Source organism: Danio rerio, chromosome 16, assembly GCF_052040795.2.
Source record: "Danio rerio strain M-AB ecotype USA chromosome 16, GRCz13ab, whole genome shotgun sequence".
Taxonomy (NCBI): domain Eukaryota; kingdom Metazoa; phylum Chordata; class Actinopteri; order Cypriniformes; family Danionidae; genus Danio; species Danio rerio.
The window spans coordinates 51940001-51954601 of record NC_141036.1 but is presented as its reverse complement, the minus strand read 5'-3'; the positions used below and the strand labels follow the sequence as shown (position 1 = coordinate 51954601).

At 32.9% G+C, this 14601-nt stretch overlaps 2 protein-coding genes across 2 annotated transcripts in view; both read right to left on the bottom strand.

Moving 5' to 3' along the window:
* sv2a (synaptic vesicle glycoprotein 2A) overlaps nucleotides 1-5266 on the bottom strand; it is a 91163-nt gene extending 85897 nt beyond the window's left edge. The window contains exon 1 of the mRNA XM_087288040.1: nucleotides 5129-5266. The gene's annotated coding sequence lies outside the window, so the exon portion shown is untranslated. The remainder of the gene's footprint in view (nucleotides 1-5128) is intronic.
* Nucleotides 1-14601, bottom strand: part of LOC147840416 (uncharacterized) — a 976031-nt gene that overhangs the window by 731294 nt on the left and 230136 nt on the right. The gene's annotated exons all lie outside the window — the stretch shown is intronic.

Here is a 14601-nt window from a genome sequence, read left to right as displayed (position 1 = left end):
TAAAACATTGTGCGATTCTGAATACCTCAAAACATTAGGAAATTCTGAGTGTGATTGACACAGGTGAGTGGGCTCGACAAACCACATGTAGAAAACAGGATGATAGCTGAATGGGTATGGGCCGGTATAAGATTATGAGGGTATGATAACCTTGTATAAAAGGTCATGGTTTGATGGTTTTGTGATTACTGCTCTAAAATATACTCGTTTTAAATGTCTGGATAAAAAAATCTGAAAAAACTGTACAAAAGCACGCACATCTCTCTTAACTGGGTGCTCAGCCAAAACCGCAAAAAGTGCTAATTAATGTTAATCAAAGGCGGCAACATCAAGGCTCCAAAAATACAAATTTATTAAATTAAAAAGGCTGACACAAAGCGTGTAATGTTTCGAGCCACCCGGTCTGATGATGTCTGATGTCAGCCTTTTTAATTTAATAAATTTGTATTTTTGGAGCCTTGGTGTTGCCGCCTTTGATTAACACTGGATAAAAAAATCTAAAACTTTTTTTTCCCTTTTTACACAATATATTTAATTTTGAGAAACATTTATAATAGTTTGGAGCAGCAATCATGTCAGGCTAAATAATCCAAATGAATCATTGATTCTGCTCTCTTCATTAGTCACTAAAACACAGATTTCATTACAATTTAAACTTTTTTGGAGATCTTTTCAGCTGGAGATACTGTTGTCCTAAAAAATGTAAATAAAACATCTTACATATACCATAGGAACGGTCCAAACCAGGCTCATTCTGAAAACGTAGTCCCGCGGATGTTTCTGGAGACCGCGAAATACGTCCCGGAAGGTATGTATTTGTGCAGTTTTTGTTTTCGCCAATTCGTGAAATTTGTGCACAGGGCCTAAAAATTATGGGGAATACTTAATAGTTTGCCATTTTTTTAGTATTATTATTATTATTATTATTATTATTATTTGTATTATTATTATTATCAATGGTGTTATTACTATGGTTTCATAAAATACAAATGAACTCAATAACGTTCACTACAAAACTACCAAATTGTTCGGCATTTAGCAATATTATTAATTGTTTTTACCGCTAATATTTTAAATAACATCAATAAAATTACTAAATCCAACATTTAGTTATTATTATTCATTTAAAAGGTAAACTAAAGAACTTTTATTTTGGCAGAAAATCACAGAGAAACTCCTCTTGATATAGCGCTCTTTTTATAAATGGTTCTCATTGCAAGATTGTGAAGATGTCAGTTGCATTTTTAAATACCAACTATAGTGACTCAAACACACAGCATTAACAGAGATGGAGATCATGTGCAGCAGTGTTGACTGAAAGACCATAGCTCATCATAAATATTGACATCATTACAGTACATCCCAATATTTGTTACTTTTAAATCTTACTAAACCATATCATGTTCGCAGGTACCAGCCAACTGGTGAGTAACTCTGTTTCATACCCTCGCCAGCATTGATTTTTACTAGCATTTGGCTCTTGGCGAGTGTTAATTTTAGGCCCTGTCTGCACCAAACTCAAGCGCTTATCCAACTCCTGACTCCTGAATGAGTTGTGAACGATGGCCCAGTCAGATAAACCATCATCAGCAGCAGAGATCAGAGACGTGAAAGCCTTTCTCTGACCCTGTTTCTCTGTCTTCTCCTCTGAGGATTCCTCTCAAGGTTAGTGTTGAAAAGAGCAGCACAGCGCTCCGAGCACACAATGATTGAGAAACAGCTGCAATCCTGAGCAGCAGAAGCTCCGATGGAGCCACCAGAGGACCGGAGCTCAAACCACTGCAGATCAATTCACATTAGGACAAACTGCTCTGCTCTGAAGGTCTACATTTGGTCACTTTTAAACTGAACTGATATATATGAAACAGCTTCTTAAACTAATGATCTGTGTTATTGCACATCACAGTCAGAAAAGTGTGATGTGAAAAATGTATTTATGCAACAGTTTTGTTCATTTTTGTTTTTTATTATTTTATTTCTTTACATTTCAAATATATTTATTTAGTTTTTCTTATAATAGAACATTAATTATATTTTTATTCTATTTTATTATTATATTTATTATTATTATTATTATTATTATTATTATTATTATTATTATTATTATTATTATTATTATTATTGTTATTATTATTATTATCATTCATTAATTTTATTTTTGGCTTGGTCCCTTTATTAATCTGGGGTCACTACAAGGGAATGAACCACCAACTTATCCATCATATGTTTTACGCAGCGGATGCCCTTCCAGCTGCAACCCATTACTGGGATACACCCATACACTCATTCACACACATACAATATAGAAAATTTAGCTTATTCAATTAACCTATAGTGCATGTCTTTTGACTAGTGGGGTAAACCGGAGCACCCGGAGGAAACCCATACGAACATGGGGAGAACATGCAAACTCCACACAGAAATGCCAACTGACCCAGCCGAGGCTCGAAACAGCAACCTTCTTGAAGTGAGGCGATTGTGCTACCCACTGCGCCACAGTGCTGGCCTATTATCATTATAATTATTATATTTTGATTATATTTAATGTACTTTTTTATGATTGATTATACACACTCACTCTCTCTCACACACACAAACACACACATATGCATGTATGTATACACTTTTTAGGGACAAAAATCAACATTATACTTTTTATTTTATGGAAGCTTTTTATGGAAGATTTTATGGTTATTTTTCAACATTTTATTTTCAACTGATGAATGTATTTTTTCTGAAATTTCTCTATAATTAATATATATTTATTTAGTTTTACTTTGAATAAAAAAAACAAGAATGATATTTTATTTATTCTATTGGATTATTGTTGTTATATACATACACACACACACACACACACACACACACACACACACACATATATATATATATATATATATATATATATATATATATATATATATATATATATATATAATTTTTTTTAATCTTATACCTTCACTTTTTACACACACACACACACACACACACATATGTATATGTATACTTGAAGTCAGAATTCATAGCCTCCCTGTTTATTTTTCCCCCAATTTCTGTTTAACAGAGAAAAAAATTCAGCACATTTCTAATCATAATAGTTTTTATAACTCATTTCTAATAACTGATTTATTTTATTTTTGCCATGATGACAGTAAATAATATTTGACTAGATATTTTTAAGACACTTCTATACAGCTGAAAATGACATTTAAAGGCTTAACTAGGTTAATTAGGTTAACTAGGCAGGTTAGGGTAATTAGGCAAGTTATTAGGCAACTATAACGATGGTTTGATCTGTAGACTATCGAAAAAATATATAGCTGAAAGGGGCTAAAATTTGACCCAAAAATGTTTTTTAAAAAATTTAAAAACTGTTTTTATTGTAGCCGAAATATAACAAATAAGACTTTCTACAAAAGAAAAAATATCATCAGACATACTGTGAAAATTTCCTTGCTCTGTTAAACATCATTAGGGAAATGTTTAAAAAAGAAAAAATAATTCAAAGGCGGCTAATAATTCTGACTTCAACTATATGTAGAGATTTGTTTGAATTTTTTATTTTATTTTGTTTTACCCTAAATGGTTTTATTTTGTTATTTTTTATACTATTTTACTTTAATTTGTCATTTCATCATGGTAAAAATGTTAAAGTTATATATATATATATATATACACACACAAATATATACACACACACACACACACACACACACATATATATATATATATATATATATATATATATATATATATATATATATATATATATATATATATATATATATATAACTTTAACATTTTTACCATGATGAAATGACAAATTAAAGTAAAATAGTATAAAAAATAACAAAATAAAACCATTTAGGGTAAAACAAAATAAAATAAAAAATTCAAACAAATCTCTACATTCTAAAAATACTATCAAACACACAAATTAAAATATAAGTACTAAGAGCCTACCACCAATTTTTAAATGTGAAATCTACTAAACAGCTATTTGCATATATTCTGTCAATATACAACCAAAATTAGGGTACACAGGCTACTACAGATACACCAATGCACAATCTGCATACTAACAGTCGTAACAACGTAAACCTCAATCAAAACCACAATTACGCTTTGCCTATTCAGAACTGCCAAATACTAATCTCCACACAACCTAAGCACAATATTTGCGTGGCACTCAGCAGGGATTGGTTGGCCATTTCCAGCTCAAAGCCTTTATTTCACCGAGTGACACGGACACATGTAGATCTTCACTGTCAATTCCGTCAAAAGCACATGAAATGGCACATGCTGTCGTGACAAGACTAAATGCAATCAGCTGTGGAATAAATCATCGAGCAGATTCACACTCACACACGCGCGCGCGCACACACACACACATGGAGCAGGTTTCCATTCTTCATGTCTGCTGCAAGGTCATTTATATGCTTCAAGACATTGCGCGCTACAAACATCGCTTAAATATATATTTCCCGTGTTTAATCAATTGAGAATTTATCTATTAAACTCGATACTGTGCCAAAATCATTCAGTGAGGAAAATGGAATGGAAAACCCAATCAGCCTTATTCTGATGGAGATATTAGGTGAAGGGGCGAGGCTTAAGGTGCCTTGTGTCTCTATGGCTTCATTGCTTTTTCATGAATTCCTATTTTAATCTATTCTTCAACCTATGACAATTATAGCTTAACATAAATATGCTAAATAAACAACAAATATCGTCCTGAGAGGAAAACCACAGCGGTTTTTTCCACAGAGAAAAAAATCTGCTTGTGTGGAGGAAAAAATTAATTTTAATGTCTCAAGATGATGTGCTAAATGATAAAACATCGCCATTAAATATTTTATACGCAATAAATTACGTTCTCTGTTATAATTATGAACAAACATTATTATTTTTGATTAACATTATGTCTGCATCCATCACTGATGAGCTCACATCAATTTCCAAATGACTGAATCTCATTTCTGAAGCGTAAACATACAACATATGACAATTATTTATACATAAATGAGGTATTTAAATCATGTACGAGCGATTTAAATCAAATTTATGTAGAATTATGATTATAAATCAGCTTCAAAACGCTAATTAATTAGCATTAAACATCACTCACCAGTGCGCTTCGGTTATTATTTCTCCCCAAATGCTGTCAAGAATTATTTTGCAGAAGATACGGCGAATTTCTAGTCGTGACGATGAGGAGGGCTGTGTGACATTGCCTGTATCTTCACCCTGTAACGAAGGCGCGTGTGACGTGTAACGGGGTGCAACCCTACTACAGGCGAAATTAACGATTCCTACTACGGCGAAGGATGGGCTTATTAATATTAATCGGCACGCTGACGTTGCATGGTAACCTTCCTGGAGCGTCTAGTTACGTAATCTATTTAGCATTCGTAGCCAAGCCTTTTCCGTACTTGAGTTCATTAATTATGGAAGGCCGTTGGGGCCAAAACGTCTGCAACAAACGTGTTAACGCGTAATTGCGTGTTAACACGTAATTTACGCGTTAACACGTCATTTACGCGTTAACACGTTGGTACGTGTTAACACGTCATTTACGTGTTAACACGCAATTTACGTGTTAACACGTTTTTTTTAACTAGTCTCATTTTTAAAGTGCTATCATTTACTAATTTCTCCAATTAACCTACTTATTATAATATGTGTAAAGTAATTTCACTTAAATCACAATAAATGCTTTGCAGTCAATGATCTGTAGCAGATATTTAGCATTATAAAAGGCCAGACATCTTCTGTAATGTTATGTTTGATGGCATAATAATGTAAAATAATAATGTTTGTTATTCAGCTGCTGTGATTTCTTTGAAATATGTGTGCAGAGAAATCAGAATGAGATTAATTTGACAAGTGTGTGCAAACACACTTTTTTTTCAGGAACACAAACATACAGTATATACAAATCAACACAAGAACACAGAATGACATAAGTGGATAAATTAAATAATAAAACATTGGTTACAAAATCATATACAATAAGGGTTGTGTATATGTATGACTAAAAACAATAAGCAACTAATCTAATAAAAAAAGATCTATAGAGATAAAGATGTGTAGAGATCTGGAGGTTGGGCAGGTGCAAAGCAATAATCCTCTCCGCTAACCTGACTGTCCACTGCAGTCTTCTTGTGTCTGATTTAGTGATTTCTAAATGGCACTTGAGAGTTTTTTTTTTTATTTGAACTTTTTATACATTTATTGTTTGCAAAACTTTACACTATATACTTTTGGTCTCTGTACTGGAAGCTCCAAATCACCAAGACAAAACACTCTTGTGTGCAAACAATTGACAATAAATAATTGACAAGTTTTGATAAAACTGTAAGCTCTTTTCTGCCTGGTAAGAACAGCCCAAGTTATGATATACTAAATCAAATTACAAGACAAAAAGTCGAAAAAATGATTCATTACTCAAAATATGACTAAAATATGTAGAAATGACATAACGACAATAGATGGCGACAAATCACCATCTAAATGTGTAACTTAATTCTCTAAAGGTGATTAATCTAATCAAACTTTTTTTTTCTTTTTAAAAGAGTTATTGAATCTTTAACTGAATGTCATTTTTTTCATTCATTAGCTTATGAAAACTGCATGCAAGAACTTAAACTCAAATGGTCCATGGTAACTTTGCAACGTAGTGGGTAACACATGCAGTTTAGGTCAATTCAATATGAAGTGAATTTAAAATAATATTTCCCACATTATCTTTAACTAACCAAGGACATTTTCACAGTATTATGCCACAGTATCCAATAAAACAAAAATTCTTCTGTAGTCATAAGTCTTATTTCTTATAGTTTATATAAGTGATATGGGTCGATCAATTGTTACTTATGCAAACTTCAATACTTTCTTTAAAATATTAAAGGTGCTGTAAGCAATTTTTCATCTTAACAGGCTGGCACAATTCGGCGACTCTCAAAAAAAAAAAAAATTGTGGTTAGGCATGCACAGAGCATCTTCTTTCTCACAATGAGTTTCTTCTATCATTCATCCAACCAAGTTCGTTCTTCCGAAGTGATCTGGGAACAAGGTCAGTGCTGCAAAGAGCTTGTAAAGCCTGCCCTGGCTCATTTAAAGTGACCAGCGCAATGAATGATAAATGTCAGTAATAATCAAAACAGTTTAAAACGGGCTTCTCTAGAAATGTAAATATTGCACATAATATGAAGATACAAGAAAGATACAAGTGTATGTTTTTGTTCCTGCCCATGAATAGATGATTTCTTTTGTTCTGTGGGAAATAAGGGTTTCTTTAATGCTCCACTGTAATTGGGTCACAAACCCCTGTCATTTGTTTGCTACATTTTTAATTTGTCATTATGTTAAAGATTGTCATAAGCATCTGATTTTTCCTCATTCTAATGTGCTTTCATTTTCTCCTAACTTGTTACAGGAATTTTAAAATCCCAACGGATAATGAAATCTGGTTACAGTGCACACAAACCTTAAACGTGCACACACTACAAGACAAAGAAAACTGTGGCATATAGCACACTACAAGATACTATTAAGATTGTGCCTGATGGAGCACATAACCTGATTGCAGAATAACTCTGCTTTTTAATGATAGGCTAGCTAACAAATATTTGACCAGCTGCCAGAGCGAACAGCCTGCAGAATTAAAAAAAAAATGCTGCTTGAAAAGAGCACGTCCAAACAAATGTCTAATATTATTATAAATAACTATAACTACTACTACTACTGTTATTATTATTATTATTATTATTATGGATCAGAGAGAAGACAAAGGCAGATTAACAGAGAATGAATATTTAATGATACTTTAAACAATTTTGAGGTTGTTCAGAAAAAAAAATATCATCAATACCAACAAAAAGAAAACAAACAAACAGAACTTAACTTTGGGTTGTAACTGAAACAAGATGATGCCAGTGGAGGTAAACACCGTACAGGATTCACAGGACAAGATAACAGACAGGATAACAAACTGGTGAGCAGGTAGGCAGGCTACATTATCAGGTAATTACTGTCACACTGTAGAGAAATGAGTCTGGGTAATAACAAATAAATCAGACCATAAATGAGTGATTGTTCCAGGCTTACAGGCTTATGTAGTGTGAGCGATGATGAGCAACAGGAGAAGGTGATTGGTGATTGGTCTGGTGATTGGGGCTGTGCAGGTGCAGTGAATGAATCTGATTGTCCAGAAGGATTCCTGACAATTATTATTATAAGCTAATATCATAATACTGGAATGTGCCATGCTTTGACTGGCTATTTATTTCAAAAGAAAAATTGTTAGTTGTTGCACTGCATAGCCTATAGTGTGGAAAAATATAATTTACAATGCAACGAAACCCTGGTCTGCAGTAACAGTACTGTCTCTCCCTCTGAATTTTATTTTCTATACTTTAATTTTCTAAACCTTACATTTTAATGTTTAAGCATTTTTTTTCATTGGCTACACATCTGGGTCATAGCAACCACACACACAGAATAAAGTGTGGCTAATAAAAAAAAGATGGTTTAAGCATATTATAAATTAGCTTATTAATTTATTCATTTGTTAAAACCAACACAATTCCCACCAGCTTTTCTTTTTAGGCTTTCGGGATGTTGTCACAGCCATGAACATAACAACTTTCTTTATTAATAGCCTTATTGTTATTATTTGACCAACTGCCTATAGGCACAACCTCAAAATGGTTTCTGGCAGTTATATATATAAAAAAAACATATGCATGCACTCAAGGTGTGCTGCAATTGTCTTTCATATATAAAATAAATGTTTGTATGTTAGAGGGAAACAGAATTGCGGCTCATCTCGTGCATTTACTTAATTTTATAACAGCCAGTAAGAGATATGCAAACTGGGACATAATGACACCTATTTTAAGGTTTTGCTTATAGTGGCAGGTAATCAAATATTACCATAATAATAATAATAATAATATTTTATTATTATTATTATTATTAGCAGGTTGTTGTTATTCTGTTTATTGTTGTGACAAGGTCCTGTAAGCCTAAAAAGAACAGCTGGGGAGAATCGTGTCACTTTTAACAAATAAATAAATATATATAAGCTAATTTATAATAAGATTAAATGATAGTTTTTTATAAAATAGTGTAAGTATAAAAAAAATTTAGTCCCATAGCCTAAACTGAAACGAGTAGTCTATAGGCTATAAGATTTTTTTTTCAGAGAGAGATAACTGCAGGGCCAGGGTTTTGCATTGTGAATTATATTTTTTCAATACTATAGCTAACAATTTTGCTTTTGAACTACATAGCCAGTCAAAGCACAGTATAATAAGTAAAACTGGCCACAATTTAGTTTGGATGCGATAAATTGGAAGAAAATATATACATTAAATACAAAGGCTGGTTATTTTACTGGTGATAAGGCACACTACAGTGTAACCTTACATTTTACTCATTATTTTAATTGATAATTTGTTAATTAATACTGGGCGAGGCAGTGGCGCAGTAGGTAGTGCTGTCGCCTCACAGCAAGGTTGCTGGTTCGAACCTCGGCTCAGTTGGTGTTTCTGTGTGGAGTTTGCATGTTCTCCCTGCCTTCGCGTTGGTTTCCTCCGGGTGCTCTGGTTTCCCCCACACTCCAAACACATGTGGTACAGGTGAATTGGGTAGGCTAAATTGTCCGTAGTGTATGAGTGTGTGTGTGTGAATGTGTGTATGGATGTTTCCCAAAGATGGGTTGTGGCTGGAAGGGCATCCGCTGCATAAAAACTTGCTGGATAAGTTGGAGGTTCATTCTGCTGTGGCGACCCCGGATTAATAAAGGGACTAAGCCGACAAGAAAATGAATGAATAAATAATACTTAAATGTAAAAATGGTATTGAATCTACTTAGAAAGATTTTTTATTTACTTTAAAAAATGTCTGGTGCAAAGTTTAATAGCTGTTAGTTGTGAAACTTATTGATGTACTCTGGCTCCTTTAAGGGAGGTGCACCGGAAAGTAGGAGAGAGGGAAAAAAAGGAAGTGGAGAAAAGTTCGGCAGATGCAATGCTGTAGTAATGCTGTTTGTGAATGTTATGTTTATGCTCCAGATTAAAGACAAAGAAATGAATTATCACCCTGGTAACCCGCGTTTAATTATGATACCCACGTTGGAGAGACTGGTTTGTAAACAGCCAGAAACATGGGTTACAACAGATTTTCAACAAAAATATTATAAGGAAACTTATTTGACAACAACAGATCCTATAAATGTTATAATAAATGCCCTTAATTACCTAGCCTAGTTGACAGCAAGCATCAAGTGTTTATTGAGATTGTGTCTGTCATCTTTCTTTATGAAGCATTAAACAGAAGGGCGTACGTTGACCAGAGTGATGTTCAGCTGACGAGGTGCATTTATTTAGCCTGTAACCTACCCTATAGATTTTTTATTTTTTTTTTGCATATGATGTTCTTAAAATTTCATTAAAATGTATATTTATAGTTTTTATATAAAATATAAATATATAAAAGGCCTGGATAAATTATGTATTTTATAAAAGGTTTGTTTATGGACTATGCGCGTCTCGCTGGCGCATCTGTGACCAAGACAGAATGTGTTTGTTTGAGATGATCAAGACCCACGGTATCCAGAGTAAACCACCAAATGAAAAAGAAGAAGAAGAACCACATCCATCAGGAGGAACTGTGGATGCCAGAGGAATCTGTCTGAAATAGATGTCTTTTTAGTGAACAAGCATGAATAACATGCAGGTTTTAGAGTATGTGGAATTCCCAGCTTCAACTTACATGTTTTTCATGTTTGTTAACCATTTATTAATATGATTTACCATTAACAAAGCATTTGTTAGTGTAATTATAAACCTTATTATAGTCTGAACTCCAGCATTATAATGTTACATTTGTTCATTTATGGTTCTTGTAAGCACTAATTTGTTAACTAACGTATTAATTAACACTGTAACAGACGTAAATAAGCGTTATCTTACATTTCTTTATGCTGAAGGATCATTTTATTTCTATTGTTTATGGGGGACTTTTATTTTGACAAGAAATCGTTTTTTCAGAGCTAAAAAGTTATGATGAGAGAACAGTATGGATAGCGGGCATTTCATGACGGTTTAACAGAGCTGGTATTAAAAAGGACGGTTTATAAGTTTATTCCTTGCTGCGAAATATGTTGAGCTCCTTTTAAAGGAAGTGGAGCAGATGACGTAGGCTCAACGTAGCCATTGTGTAACGAAACGATAGCTCGCATCACCACATTAATATTCACGAGAAGGATTACAAGCTGCTACGACAGACACAATCATCGTGACACCACAGCTACGTTTTACTTGAATTATTCATGATGCAGTGACCGAAGCACTACGCTGAGCTTACGGTGACCTTACCTCATCATCCAAGATCATGACGAGAGAGTAACGAACGCGGAAGTGCGTTAAGAAATACAAACCGAAAGCAGCAAAATACAAAGCAACAGAGTTTTGCTGCTGCTTAATGTCTTGTTCATCATGGGTAACACTTTAAATGAATAATGATGTATTAATATGTTAACTAAACATTACTTTATTATGAACTAATGATGAGTTAATGCATGCCAATCATGAATTAACTTTAACTACAGCATGAGTCACGAGTTCATGTGTGAATAACGGCTACCTTAATTGTTAGTACATGTTTATGCCTAATTTAACCATCATGAACTCATGATATCTTAATGTGTAATTATATTGTGACTTTACTTGGAGGGTCACATCATCATTAATCCATTCTTAACTACTCATGAACTCCTTATGCACGTCCATCTAGTATGTTTACACTGAATAACAATAGAAAATTGTTCTGGCAGCATAAACATGAACAGGAATTCATGAGTTGTTAAGGATAAGTTAATAGTAATGTGCCCCTCCAAGTCATGACATAATTATACATTAACAACTTATGAGTTCACGTTAATTACTTTTAGCTTAAACTTAAATGTGAATTAATACATTAATTAACAGCATGTACTAACAAGTAATTAAGGTAGCTGTTATTCACACATGAACTCATGTGACTCATGTTGTAGTTTACGTTAGTTCATGATTACTGCATGCATTAGCTTATCATAAAATCATTATTCGTTTTCTATTCAGCTAACTCCCTTTATTAATCTGTGTTCGCCACAGTAGAATGAACCGCCAACTTATCTAGCATATGTTCTATGCAGCAGATGCCCTTCCATCTGCAATCCATCTCTGGGAAACATCCATTCACACTCATTGACACTCATACACTACGAACAATTTAGCCTAATTTAACTGTATCGCATGTGTTTGGACTGTGGGGGAAACCAAAGCACCCGGAGGAAACCCAAGCGAACCCGGGGAGAACATGCACACAGAACTCCACACAGAAACACCAACTGACCCAGCCAAGGCTCCAACCAGCGACCTTCTTGCTGTGATTCAACAGCACTACTGTGCCACCACGTCGCCATCATGAATTATGAATTTATAATAAACTAATGTTTAGTTTGCATATTAATACATCATTATTAAAGTACTGTTATTGTAAAGTATTACCAAATCAATTATATAATATAAAACAGTATATAATTACAAATAAATATCATATAAATAAATTTATAAATATATCATTTAATTTTATATATATATATATATATATATATATATATATATATATATATATATATATATATATATATATATATATATATATTCATTTTCAGATAATGATAACTCTTATAAAGACATATTTCTTTAATTCTTTTTTTTTTTTTATTATGCAGTGTCACATTTAGTTGGTTCTTATATGAAAGCAAGCAGCATGACTAGAACGCTATTAAAAGGATTTTCACTCCAGTGTGGTGATACATTAAAGTATTTAGAGGCCTAAAAACACCAATAATACACATGGCCACATCTTATAGTACACATATATCACACAGAATAATGGAAATATAAATACTTTGTGCATGATGTATTCAAATAACTGTAAATATGATTTGCTATCAAGCCATATAAAATGTGATAAAATGTGAATATCTGCAAAGTATATGAAATACAAGTTCACATATATATATATATATATATATATATATATATATATATATATATATATATATATATATATATATATATATATATAATTTTTTTACATTTTGAAAATGTAAAATCGCCTCACAGCAGGAAGATTTCTGGTTTGAACCTCGGCTGGGTCAGTTGGTGTTTCTGTGTGAAGTTTGCATGCTTTATGAAAATGGTTTTATATTTTGTATCAAAATACTTTAGCGTCTTTTGTATTTTTAAAATACTGTAAAATACTTTGAAAGTCTACATAATGACATAAAATGCAGCCTCTGATTGATGTTTTCTCAGTTGTTTGCCCAGACTTGAGATCAGAACAGAAAATGTATTAAGAAGGTCATCAATGCTTGAAGTATTGATGGAAATTATGCTCATATAAAGAAAATAACAGACAAATGGCAGGGGTATATTTGAGAGCAAGGCAACAATCATTGAAAATGGTATACTGCACAATACCATGAAAAAATATAATATAATGGAAAAAAAAACACCTAAAGACGGTGTACTGGAGTTCACCAAGGGGGTAAACGAAGACTTTAAGTTAAAGAAGAACTGAAAAAATCTTGAGAAAATGAGTAAACTGCACAAATGGATGGATTGCTGATGTAGATGCCAAGACAATAAGACACACCACATAAAAATAAGTCCTACAGTGTTGACACCTATACTTCATTGGTTCTTTCAAATGTCAGAATTTTGATCTGCAGGTGCACTCATATAGTTAATGAAGAGGAAAGATGTCAGTCTAAAGATAGCAAAGTGGCACAATACAGTATATGAGACACATATTTAATAATACTCCAGCCTATACAGACTGGTCAAAAACTCTAGACTCCAGACTTCGCAAAAACAGATAAGTCCATTTTTACAGATGTCATGTTTTTACAGATGTCATGTTTTATGTTTTGCATTAATTACCGCTAAAACACAATTTTATGTGTAGGCCCTGCATATTGTGTTGTGCTCCACCCTGCTTTTCCACCCTGGTCTCTCACCAGCTCTCAGGTTAATTAGCTCCCAGCTGCTAATCATTATGAATCAGAGTGTTTTGGCTTTAAATACAGCCCTCTGAAGCTAGAGAGCTGAGGAACACTTCTTCCCAGAATAGGAATAGGAATAGGAATAGGAATAGGAATAGGAATAGGAATAGGAATAGGAATAGCAGCAGTAATTAATTAATAAATTTTTTTATTTCCTATAATTTTATTGTTCACTTGTGGTTGTGATATTGGTCACTAGTGTTTTTGTAGTTGGATCAAGCCTTAAAGCCAAATAACCTTTATTGTACCATTATTGCGTTTTCATTGCTATATAGTATTTTGTGTACTTTGAGATTTAAGTTCTAATTCCATATTATTTCACAAATATATTGTGTGTATATATATTTTTACAAATTCTTTGTTCCACCTTTTAAACAAAACTAGACTTAAAGTAAACAATTTTAATAACCTCTTTATATAAAACCCTTTTAAAATATAAGACTGTTAAGTGATGATGTCAATTTTACTGGCCACTCAAT